This window comes from Dermacentor variabilis, chromosome 6 (assembly GCF_050947875.1).
Source record: "Dermacentor variabilis isolate Ectoservices chromosome 6, ASM5094787v1, whole genome shotgun sequence".
In the NCBI taxonomy this organism is placed as follows: Eukaryota; Metazoa; Arthropoda; class Arachnida; order Ixodida; family Ixodidae; genus Dermacentor; species Dermacentor variabilis.
This window is the reverse complement of record NC_134573.1, coordinates 30,339,233-30,351,281: the sequence shown is the minus strand read 5'-3', so window position 1 is coordinate 30,351,281 and position 12,049 is coordinate 30,339,233. Positions and strand designations below refer to the sequence as shown.

Sequence of the window (12,049 nt, the reverse complement as noted above, 5' to 3'; positions counted from 1 at the left end):
GTCATCTTGTTCTTTGTTTCCTTTTTGCTTTCCTTCTGCGTATTTTCCAGTTCTATGTTGTTGTACCCTCGAGCAGGCAGCCATTGTACCCCTTCCGGCGGCAGTTGTCAGCCGCCTCCTTGATTTCTGTTTTCTCTCTTACAACTGCTGATATGGTGTCCCACCTAACGCTAGCCAAGCTGTTCAATGACAAAAAAAGAAAGATTAAAAGAATCCGGTACAAGAGGTGATCTCAAGACCTTAAGAGATCGGAAGACCAAACACAGGTTTTATAACTGTATCGCACTCCGTGTTTTTCTGTACAGGACTACAGAATGTACAGGACTATTCGCGCCATGCATGCATCTCATTAAACCAGGTCGCCTTGTTGCAGAATCGCCCAAAAATAATCGCGAAAGTTTTATAACAGGTCGTAACAGCTGTAAAGCGATGAAAAATAGTCACCCCCCAAAAATATAAACAAGTATGCATCTGAGTGCCACCCTATTAAAAAGCATTCTACTGTAGCTACAAACATAAAGAAGTATACACGTAAACAATGTGACTAACAAACGAAGGAATAAATAAAAATATTTAACTCGCTTGGGCGCGTAGTATGAATTCAGACTCGTAACGTGAGCTTCAGGTTGTGCACGGCTTTGCTGTGACCGCGTGAGACCGCTGGGCACTACGTCACACTCTATTGCTCCAAGACGTCGGAGTATCTTGTACCGTCTGAAATAGCCCCGCAGAAGATTTTCACTGAGTCCCTGTCGGCGTAAACTGACAGTGTATTGGCGTTCAAACCCGAATATACCCCCGGACTGGTATTCCTTGCACCGTCAACGAATATTATTATGCCGGATGTCAATTTCTCCTGGTTCTCGAAATGCAGACGAGTGAGCTGTCAGCCGCCTTCCGCACGTCACAGTTACGCGCTGACGTCGAGGTTGCCTTAGTCGCTGCCGTTCGGCAACATGGCGTCAAGCTGCGTTGAACTTTTACTTCCGAAAACCAGCTTGAATGGCGACAACTGCGTTTTTTTTCTGCACTGCTGTTTTTAGGCAAATGTTACGTAGGAAAGGACAACATACGACATCTTGTGCTCAACGACTACGTACATCGCCGATATTTCGCCGAGGGCCATATTTGAGTGTCCTGTAAGACCGTTCTACTTCAGGTGGTATCCTCCGGTTGTCCGCCCGTAACTCGTCGGGATATTTTGTAGAATAGGTTGACTGACCTATTCTGAATTGATTGACCTATTCTGACTGACCTTTTCTGGTTGACTGCAGAGCCGTTCTTCTGTCGGCGATCAGGACTTCTGGGGCTCCATCTCATTGTAGTGTGTTGTCCAGAAGAATTTCCCAACTTCAGCCGCCCTACGTTTGGATAGGGTTTTTGTTTCGGCATAGCGGTTAAGGTAGTCGGCGTAGCCGTGAAGACCTAGTTATTTCCAGTTGTTGATGTCCGAAATGACCCCAAGAAGTCCATCCCGGTCCGCTGGAACGGTCGACAAGGAGGCTGGATTGTCTGTAGCAATCCCGCTGGCCTTGAGCAACCAAACTTTTTTATTATTTTAAGCAACAGTATAAGGAACACTCGTTTGCTCTTCAATTCTCATCGCTGCCTTCCTGTCCGTGTTAAGCGGATCGCATTCCCGCTCATTGCGCAGTTCACACATTCTTCTGCAGGCCACAGTTTCGACTGCGTGCGTTAGTATTGCTATGATAAACTGATTCCAAATGATTGAAATAGAGAACAGCGCAAGAGGTGAGGACGCAGGAGATGCACATGACAACCACACGCAGCGCAACGTTTGTTGTTGTTCTTGTTGCCTAGTGAAATGGCGCAACCCGCTCTGGGGTATCGGTCACGAATCGGGCGGTGAAGGAGCTGTTAGCATTTTTTTTAATAAATTAGGGTAAAAGTATCTTACAAATATGATTTAAAATATCGATTGTTACAGGTATGAATAATCAATTATCTAGATATATTTTAAAGTTATTGAACATCTTAAGTATTTAGAAGAATTCTAACGTGCAATTCATTTTTTGCACGCAGAAGAAAGTAGAGGGCTTCACAAACGTTCCTGTGGCGGTAACCCAGTAGGGTAGCCCAAAAGGAAAGAGTTACAGGAAATGTCAAATTAAAGCGAAGCTTTTGGAAGGGTTCTTCTAAAAATATTTTCGGTTGAATAATGAAATGGTGGCACGTCAAAAAGAAGTGTTCCATAGATTAAATCTCAGTGCATAAAGGGCACAACGGCGATATAGCCAGACCAGACCTGTGGAAGAAAAAGTTCAGCGGGGGGCTCGGCACCGCAGTCTTGTAATCGTTACCCCAGTTTTTCTAGAGGAGCACCATTTGTTCTTCCAAGGAAAAGCTTAGGTGCGGGAAATGAGATGATGCGAATGATGATTGCACGAACTCATTTGTAGTACTATATTTTCTGAAGCGCGCCGCAGTGACGAAAGCTGACGAAGGCAAAATAGGGATTATAGGATCACCGTGTGACGCTACTGCGAGTATATCTGCATATTCTTTTCAGGCTAGACCTTCGTGACCTGGCACCCACACTAAACGAACGAGACGTAAGTGTCTTCGGAGAAGAGAATAGAACGTTTGTAATGAATCTGCCAATTTGGGTGTGCTTAGTGAAGAACAAACAGACAGGTAGTCAGTTAAGAATATGGCTGATGACAGAGATGGTGGTAATTTGGGTAAAGCTAATACAGTTGCCAGTAATTCCGCCTGAAAGAAAGGCGTGAAGTCAGGTAGTCCAACCGAAAAAAGACCAATTTAGATGTGGTCATACAATGGTCACACCTGCCTTTTCTTCACAAACGGCAGCATGAGTTGCTATAACGGTCTTTGTATCCAAGTGTGCAAGGTAGTCTTCCAGAATGCTATGCAGATATTGATAGGGAAAATATTTAGCATTATTTGGAAAATACCATCAAATTCAATTTTAGCACCTGGAACCAAGGAATTCAGTAAGACCATCTCGCACGGGCGAACATTTAATGGGTCCAATAGTTGTTGAGTGAAAACACCTTGAGGGCAACGTGAGCGACACCACTGATAGTTAAAAAATGAGGGCGGGTAAATAAGGAACCATATTGGGATCTCCTTTGTGGTGATGCAAATATAGTTGGAAAAATTTGTAGTGTTAAGATATGAAATCGTATGAGAAGACTTTGCAGGTGTGCTTCTAAAAATCTAAAAATCTTCGTTTCTGTTTAATAGTGAAACGGTGGCATAATAAAAATAAATGTTCAAGAGATTAGCTCTCAGTGCATACAGGGCAAATTAGCGACAAATTTAAGAAGCCCAAGACATAAACGTAACGCCTCTCGTCCTGGTAGAATCAAAGGGAGAATTTTGTATGCAGGCCCGCGAGAAAACAAAACGCAGCCAAATTCTATTACAGGGCGAACATACATGCAATAAACCATAATGAGAACATGCCGACGCAGCCCTGGGGCGCTATAACGTAAAACTACTCCAAACTTTTCTATTCCAATTCTGCAATCAGCCCCCCGCGATCGGTCAAAAAATTTTTTGGGCCACCCCCACTTCACCTGTCTGTATTGCAACGTCACGAAAACAGCGATAGTTCCCCATCGGATGTGACGTGTACAAACTGATTATGCATAATTAGACCGAACAAAGCAAAAATGGTTATTTCTGATTCGACGATTATTTGCGATTAGCCCTCAGCTATTGGTCAAAAGTTTTTGGCTTGCACCCACTTCACCTGCCTCTCACGCGACGTCACAAAAACGCAGAATCTTACTGCGTCAAAGTGACGTGTACGCGTTAAATATACATTTATATGCTGAAAAAAACTGAATTTTCTTCTGAATAGCCGCAGGCTGCCCCGTTCCGAAAGGAATAGAAGATGGCTGCCGCCGGTCGCTCAGACACTGGCTACTCGCGTCTGCCGGAGAGCATGGGTTCATTTGCGTGTAATAAAGCTTTTTGCGTGGCCGTGAAACGTTTTCGAGCACTTTGGGCACGTTTAAGACCTCGTTCTGCCAACTCGTTTGTGCTGAGGATCCGTTTCAGCGTCATTCTTAAGCTTCCGTTGCATGCCGCCGCGACTGTCGATGAGCCACCGCAAGCTAAGCAAGAGAAAGCGGACCAATCGCAGACGCCGGCACCACCCTCTTCATCCAATTCTCGATATTCAGTTCAGTGGCTCAGCCCTATCGAAACCTCTCCACTTGAGCATGCTCCTCGCCTCTGGAGAGCCAATTAGATAAGACAAGCCGCTCAGTGCAGGCAATGTTATTCGTTTTTCAAGCAAACAAAAGTGACCTCCTATTAACGCGGGGAGCATTTGAATGGTTAGTTCAGACAACCCTCCGGGTGAACGCCCGATGCTGTCGTCGGTGGTTACGCAAATTTGACGTCAGGAGTTTGGAATAAAAATATATTGGAATAGTTTTACTTTATACGGTCCCTGAACGATTCCTGCTGAGTCTACGCAGCATTCCTACTGTGCGTGCTCCCTTTGAGGTAATATGTTCCAGATCGGGACTCCAATTAAGCTTTTCGGTGTATATCATGCCGAATTATTTAAGTGAATTCATCTGTGGGATACCGTCTTGTCGATAACGAACTGAAATTTGAACAGGAACGCTTTCAGGAAAAATGAGGATGGCACTTTTTCTGGTATTAGGAGAGGTTAATTTCATCAAGCCGCATTTCTAGGCGGTACATATAAGACTGTACAGTTCCATACAAGGCATGTAAGTCTCCAGATGCAGCAAGAAATGCAATGTCATCGGCGTATAGGTCCACGTGCACATCGTGTTGCAAAGGTACAGCACTCATTAAGATATTAAATAGCAATGGCGATAGGACTGATCCCTGTGGTAGACATCTAGACTGCTGATAATGAAGACAATTCGCGTAAAGACTAGTAAAACTCGCTGCCATTTAAAAATTCATAAGCCCACGCAAAATATTTTAGCACACCAGCTATCTGAAGCACGCTTATTATGCTTAGATGTTCTACGCTGTCATGCGCGTTAGTGATATCCAATGTGACTAAAGCTGCATATTTTTTTCTGACATCAAGCTAGTTTAATACGATTTTCTAGGTCGGCATGGGCACACCAAATCGAGCGCGCACGTCTGAAGCCCATCTGGCATGGGCTCAAAATTATGTTCTCCATCAGCCAATGATATATGCGGCCGTGTAAGATTCTTTCGACGAGTTTTGCTAGGGTAGATGTAAGAGATATTGGCCTAGTGTTGTCTATTCATTACCAGTACATTGTTCTTTAATAATTTTGTAACTTTTGCAAGTCTCCATTGCGGGAGAATCTGTGATATTTTAATAGAATGGTTCACGTTGCTAAGTAATGCTTGTGATCATATCTTAAATAAAGTGTTTATTATTACCGTTGTAATGTCATCGGGCCTTGGCGCTGAAATGGGCAGGTGGCTTAATACATTTTCCAGCTCCGAAATCGTAACTTCTTTGAAATCTTCACCATTAGTATGCGGTGTAGTGTGATGGGCAAAATCGACTTAAAGCGGCATTGTAGGCCTCTGACAGTATCTTCCAGTAATTTGGCCAATTCGTAGGGTGTTGTAACCACAGAGTCGATGTTTATTTTTGCTGGAAGAACCTTTTTATTTCTTAGAAATCAAAAACGCACTTTTTATTGTTTGTGGCCTTCGAAACAAATATGAAGCTCTCACAATCAAAGTTGTCTGTGGCATTTGCAACTGTTGTTTTAAATGTTGCTGCCGCGAACTTATAGGCTCTCCAACTGCTAGAGCACTTGTTATGAAGTAGTTTTTGCAACAGTGCTTTTATTATCCTGTAATGGTGTGAACACACTGAGTTCCAGCAAGGTTTAGGAGACCCGCTTTTAGTGGAGTGCGCAGTAGAGTGAGATTTTTTAGGGAATCATTTAAAAGAGAAAATAGATTTATGGCTTTTTCTTCTTCATTATCCAATGGCTCATATGATAAAGCCATGTGCAAGACATTTTTGAATCTGCTGAAATTAACAAAAGTACTTGAATGTGTAGTAACTTGAGTCAATGGGCATACGATCTCAAAAATAATAGGAAGATGGTGAATGCTTGTGCCCGAGGTTATATCAGACCAAGTGGACATAGACAAATTAGTACTACCGAAAGTGAGATCTAATGCGGAAAGTAACTTACTACAAATAAATGTGGGTGTTCGTGCGTTAATGCATGATAAATTATTTTTAGCAGCCAAATCTCACATACATTTACCGCTCGAAGCAGTCTCGTACCCTCACGAAGTATGGTGGGAGTTAAAGTCTAGAGCAAGAATGATTTATTTTCTGCAGGATGTAAATACTGTATCTAGGACACTAGTATTTAGAATACCTCCGGGGAAATAAGCATTAAAGTGAGTGGGATGTGGCCTGGAATAGATATGTCTATCGCTAGAATATCGCTTTCTAAAGTCATGAGCTTTTAAGTCATTTTAGCCCGGTGCGTAATTTTTGAAGAACTAATGATAGCTAAGCCGCCACCACGAGAGGAACGGTCCAAGCGAAATGTACGGTAACTTTTTACATGAAATGCTTTTGCTGCTGGTAACCAGGTTTCTTGCAATGCAATGATATCAAGTGAGTGTTTTATTTATTTATATTTATTTGTACATACTGCAGCTCCTTTATGGGACTATTGCAGGAGTGGGTTAGACAAAAAGAAGTCTTACAAAAAAACAAGTAAACAATAACATATTAAAGATTGACCAGAAATAAGGCAGATGACACAAATGAAACTCAAAATAACAGCAGCACTGGGAGTCAGTAGAAAAACGAGAATGAGTCAATACACTAACAAGAAAATACATAAAATCAGGTGTCGTTAACTTTTAACAGGAAATCGTTTAATGGCAGTGACCTAATTGTTCCGGGAAATAAGTTCCAGAATTCAATAGTACGTGGGAAGAAGCTGTATTTAAATTTATTAGATTGAGCAAAGTAAGGTTTAATATTAAGGCTATGGTGACTCCTACTTGACGGAGGAATGTCTGAAGGAATATATATGGCATGTGAGACACGATAAGAAAAATTGACGATGCCATGCAAAAATTTCAATGACTCAATGTGACGGCGTATGGATAAAGGGGTTAGGTTCAAAGAAGATAAGGCACGGGAGGATGAAAAATAGTGATCATAGCGACGGTATATGAACCTAATAGATTTTTGTTGTATGCTTTCAATGGAGTCAATGTCGCACTTCTTATGAGGGTTCCAGACAGGAGAAGCATAATCTAGGATTGGGCGAATTAAAGTTTTATACATTAGTAACTTAGTTTCCCTTGGGGAATTGTTGAAATTGCACCTCAAATACCCGAGCTTCCGCGGTACTTCCGTGCAAACAAAATTAACGTGTTTTGACCAGGACATGTTAGTGGTAAACATGACGCCAAGATACTTGTATCCTGAGACCCTGTGCAAGGATAAGTCGTTGAAAGTGTAATTGGTCAATGAAGGAGAGGCACTATTAGAAAATGACATTATCACAGTTGTAGTAAAATTTATTTTCATTTGCCAAGTGTTGCACCAGGTACAGAAGATGACAAATGCGGAATTTAGTTCACGACGATCTTCTGGTGTGTTAATCACTCGACACAAAAAAACAGTCGTCCGCATAAAGGCGTATGTGTGAAGTGACGTTTCGAGGTAAGTCATTAACGTATAGTAGAAATAGTAAAGGACCAAGAACCGACCCTTGGGGTACACCAGATGACACGTCAACGGAAGAAGAATTAGTTGAATTATAACATACGAATTGTGACCGATGAGAAAGGAAACTGGCAATCCAACTAACCCAATGAGAATTTTTCAAGATCATGTTAAGCTTTATTAAGAGATTAGAATGCAGTACAGTATCGAAAGCCTTGGAAAAATCTATAAATATAGTGTCGACCTGGGTGCCGATATCAAGGGCGCAGAGGATGTCATGTGAGAATTCAACTAGTTAGGTTAAGCTGCTGAAACCTTTCCTAAAACCATGCTGAAAGTTAGAGAGCATGTTATTAGATTCCAGAAATGCCACTATATGTTTGTGAATTATGTGCTCCAGCATCTTACATGAATATGATGTTAATGAAATAGGTCTAGAATTAGATAAGAGCTGCTTATTACCAGATTTCATTAATGGATGTACTTTGGCCGGCTTTCATGAGGATGGAACAATACCGGTATTGAGGGACTTTTGAAAGATGATGGTTAGGTAGCGAGTGGACCACAATGAACAATGAACGAGGAAAGAATTGGGTATACCATCAGGACCGGTTGATTTTTTAGTGTCTAACTGTAGTATTAGGTTCAGTACACCATACTCATTAATCATGATATCAGTAATCAGAGTTGTCACTTTAGAAGGGTCAGAGGATGGAACTTCGTGGGTATCTGATGAAAACACAGTTTTCAAGTAGGCATTAAAAGCATCAGCTATTATTAGCGGATCATTAGTAGTTTCATCATTGACAATTATAGATGCCGATGTAGATTGTTGGCAAGACAGAGCGCTAAAATTTGCGAGGATTAGTTTTTAGAAGATTTTCTAACTGTACATTGAAAAAACGATCTTTTGCCGATTTCTTAATTACTCGCAGTTGTTCTTTTGCCCTACGAAACTTCATAGCATTATGAGGGTCTGATAAATGCTTCACGCGCCTGAGGCGTCCAACGCGGCGTGATACGTGAAGGATATCATGTGTCATCCAGGGAACTTGGAGGTTCTTTTTCTTTGTTTTAGTGGAACAAAACGTTGCATGCAGTCACTGACAACAGTTTCAAATTTGTTGACTAGTTCGTTGATGTCACCCATGTGACCAATCGTGTGAAACGCATCGAAAGAAGAAGCAAGAAAATCGGTGATAGCAATATCGTCAGCCCGAGCGAAATGAGGAAATGTGGTGAAAGTCGACAGCGACGCAAAACCAGGACAGTTAATAGTAACTACCACAACCTTGTGGTCCGAAATTCCATCAACAATATCACATTCGAAACCGCCTGGTAGATATTTGAAGCGAGAACGACCAAGTCAAGCAACGAGTCACCTCTTCTTGCTTCATTAACAATTTGCTTTAGATCGAAGAACAAGGAAATGTCCAGCAATTCTTGACAGATTGATGTATCCCGACCAGAAAACGTAAATGATGGCCAGTGGATACCTGGAGCGTTGAAATCGCCCATCAAAATAAGATTCGACAGTTTGAATGTTTGTATGTTCAAGTAATCATTAAGGATGCGCAATACATCGACAGATGAACCTGGCGGTCGATAAAGAGTACCGATTACAATGGACTGTTCATTAGGAAAAATTTTGCACAAGACAGATTCAATTTCTGCTGGCGCCTTCATGACGGAGAACTTAATGTCAGATCGAACGATAAGAGCGACCCCTCCGCCTTTGCTTTCCTGTCGATTCGCTCGTATCGCCACTTAGCCTGGGGGAGTGAATTCAGAATCATGGACACCATTGTGAAGCCACGTTTCCGTAATGCCCACAATATGTGGGGAGTGCGAACGCACAAGAGAAAAGAAGTGAGGAAATTTGTTTATAATGCTTCTAGCGTTAATATTCATAATCGAGAGCTTTTCATGCCTGTGCTTAGGACGTCAAAAAGAAGGCGTAGTAGAATGTCGCGCTGTGCGTTTGAGGGACCGCCTGTGCTGTTTCTCAAGGTCATTCTTATCCGTGTTCCAGATGTACCGAGATTTATCAATGAGAATGTAATTGAAGCGAAGCTTCACCTCACAGCCATTGTTGCGATATACCTGGGACGCTTCCCAAAGTTTTTTTCGGAGTGCATGAATTTTAAAGGAGAAGTCTTCGGTTGCATGGTAGTCAGTGTCTTCAAATTTGCATACGTTCTTTAGCATGGTTATTTTCTCAGAGTAGTCCAAAATTCTCGGAATAGCAGGACGTGGACGGTCCTCGCGTAACCTACCAAGCCTATGACAGCGTTCGATTCTTGGACATTGGATCGACAATTTCTCTGAGATGACGTTTGACACCTTGTTTAATAAGTCGTCCCCATCTTCATTTCAGTCTTCTGGGATGCCATACAAGATTGAGTTATTGCGACGAGATCTATTTTCGAGGTCATCATTTTCTTACTCAGTCAAGGAATCAAGTTGAGCACGTAAGATGTCGTACTTTTCCGGTGGTGAAGACTCAAGCTCAGTCACACGAGAATCGAGACGTTCGAAACGCTCGTCGACAGTTTTCTGGAATGACTTTATGTCGGTAATGTAACGAGCTAATCGCTTCTGCGAATCTAACAGTTCAGATAGCATTTTGGCAATCATAGCGTCATTAGCATCAACGGCCGTAGCGTCGGCGTGTGATGTGGAAGCAGCGGCTGCCGCGGTTCTCGTGAAGCTATTCGAAGCCATTTGAATTTTGGGGGAAGGGTGAAGACCAGGATTTTTCTTTGGAGGGCCTGGGTTCACTTCCACGTCACCGTTCAACAGAAGGCGACTCAAGCAATACATCATTTGTGAAGAACAGGAAACAACATCATGTGGGCATAGAAACAACAGTAGAAACCTATCGTCGGATCTAATACAATGAGCGCCTTTGCGGTAACATACCTGCATGAAGAAAAATATTCGGGTGAGCATCTTGCCGGCACTGCTGCTACCTAGCCCACTGAAGAAGGGCGCTGGGGGCAGCGCTTTTATATCCTCGGTAGATGACGTAATAGCAGCGCGGAGACCGCTGATAGCCGGCTGATCCAGCGAGGCGTAGGCAAAGGCGTGCGGGGGGTCGCCAGACACGCCGATGAACGGGCGAGGGCTATCACACAAGGTGATAGGACATTTCAGACGCGCATCGTCAGTGCACTGCACGTTAGTGCTCTGCAATGGCCAGTGCACTGCACTGGCAACTGCAGAGCAGAGGCCAGCTGCACACGAAGAAATGTTGCAGCCAAAGGGAGCAGCACAGCACTCAACGGGAACAGCCAGGCAATCGAGAAGCTGCACGAAGAAAAATATTCGGGTGAGCATCTTGTCGGCACTGCTGTCACCTAGCCCACTCTAGGCTACACAGGGGATATAAGTCAATAGCAGCGGAATCAATGAAACGGCAAGTCGACTGTAATACTTTCAGCGTACCTATGTTGTGCTAAGACCGGCCACAGAAACTGCCTTGTCGAGGATGCTGTACTTCAAAAAATATTTTTCAGAAATATTCTCCTGCTGGCATTTTTTAGTCTTCATGTTATGTGTCGTAGTAGATCCCTAAACGACAGGGGATGCGCGACGTTGAAGAGCACGGCAGTCAATCTCCATGTGCGTTTCTCGCGAGCCATAATCTGAGCTCCAATCTGATTCCTTCTCTGCATGATACAGAGTAGAGATCCCGTTGGGTCGAAGTTTAGAGGGGCCTCGGTTGCATGTTTCTGGATCATTCGCATTAAAAGACACTGGAAGTAGAGCGGCGATGGTTGGGTGGGCAACCACGTAAAGGAGTTGAGCCATTTTGGTGGTAACTACTGTATCGCCCAACTGCCACGCTCTCAAATGAGAGTAGCAGTATTGTAAATAAATAAATAAACTATTTGAGCCAATCACTCCAATAGGCAAACAAATAAATTTTCCATTGCCTTGTGCGTTGCCATCTCTAATGCCGAAGCAATGACGTCAGGAAACAATGAGTCAACTGCATGAGATCGTCGACTGACTTCACCGGCACACCCGCGACATCACTCCGCAATTAGAGAACAGGCTTCCCGTCTTGAGCATCTCTTTTGTTCAAATATTTCTAAAATTTTTTTTTCCTGTGCTCTCGCAGAGCAGTTATTATGGTCACCTGAGTGAGAACCACTGAAGAGACAACATCGTTCTTCCTGTGGTGAACAATCTTCTAATTCATGATTTGCTCAACATTTACGACACCGAGAAATTGATCGGCATCCCTTAATGCTATTCCCGTAGCCCCAACACCTAATACACGAAGGGGTTGAGGAGATAGCGATTTAACCCGGTAAATTAGGGCAACGCCTTGATGTCTGTCTGACGAGTTCTTCCAGCGAAGGTAAC

General features: G+C 43.0%; 1 protein-coding gene across 1 annotated transcript in view; it reads left to right on the top strand.

The window, feature by feature from the left end:
• Positions 1–2,538: 2,538 nt before the first annotated feature.
• Positions 2,539–12,049, top strand: part of LOC142584114 (uncharacterized) — a 147,705-nt gene continuing 138,194 nt past the window's right edge. Inside the window, exon 1 of the mRNA XM_075694294.1 lies at positions 2,539–2,573. The gene's annotated coding sequence lies outside the window, so the exon portion shown is untranslated. The remainder of the gene's footprint in view (positions 2,574–12,049) is intronic.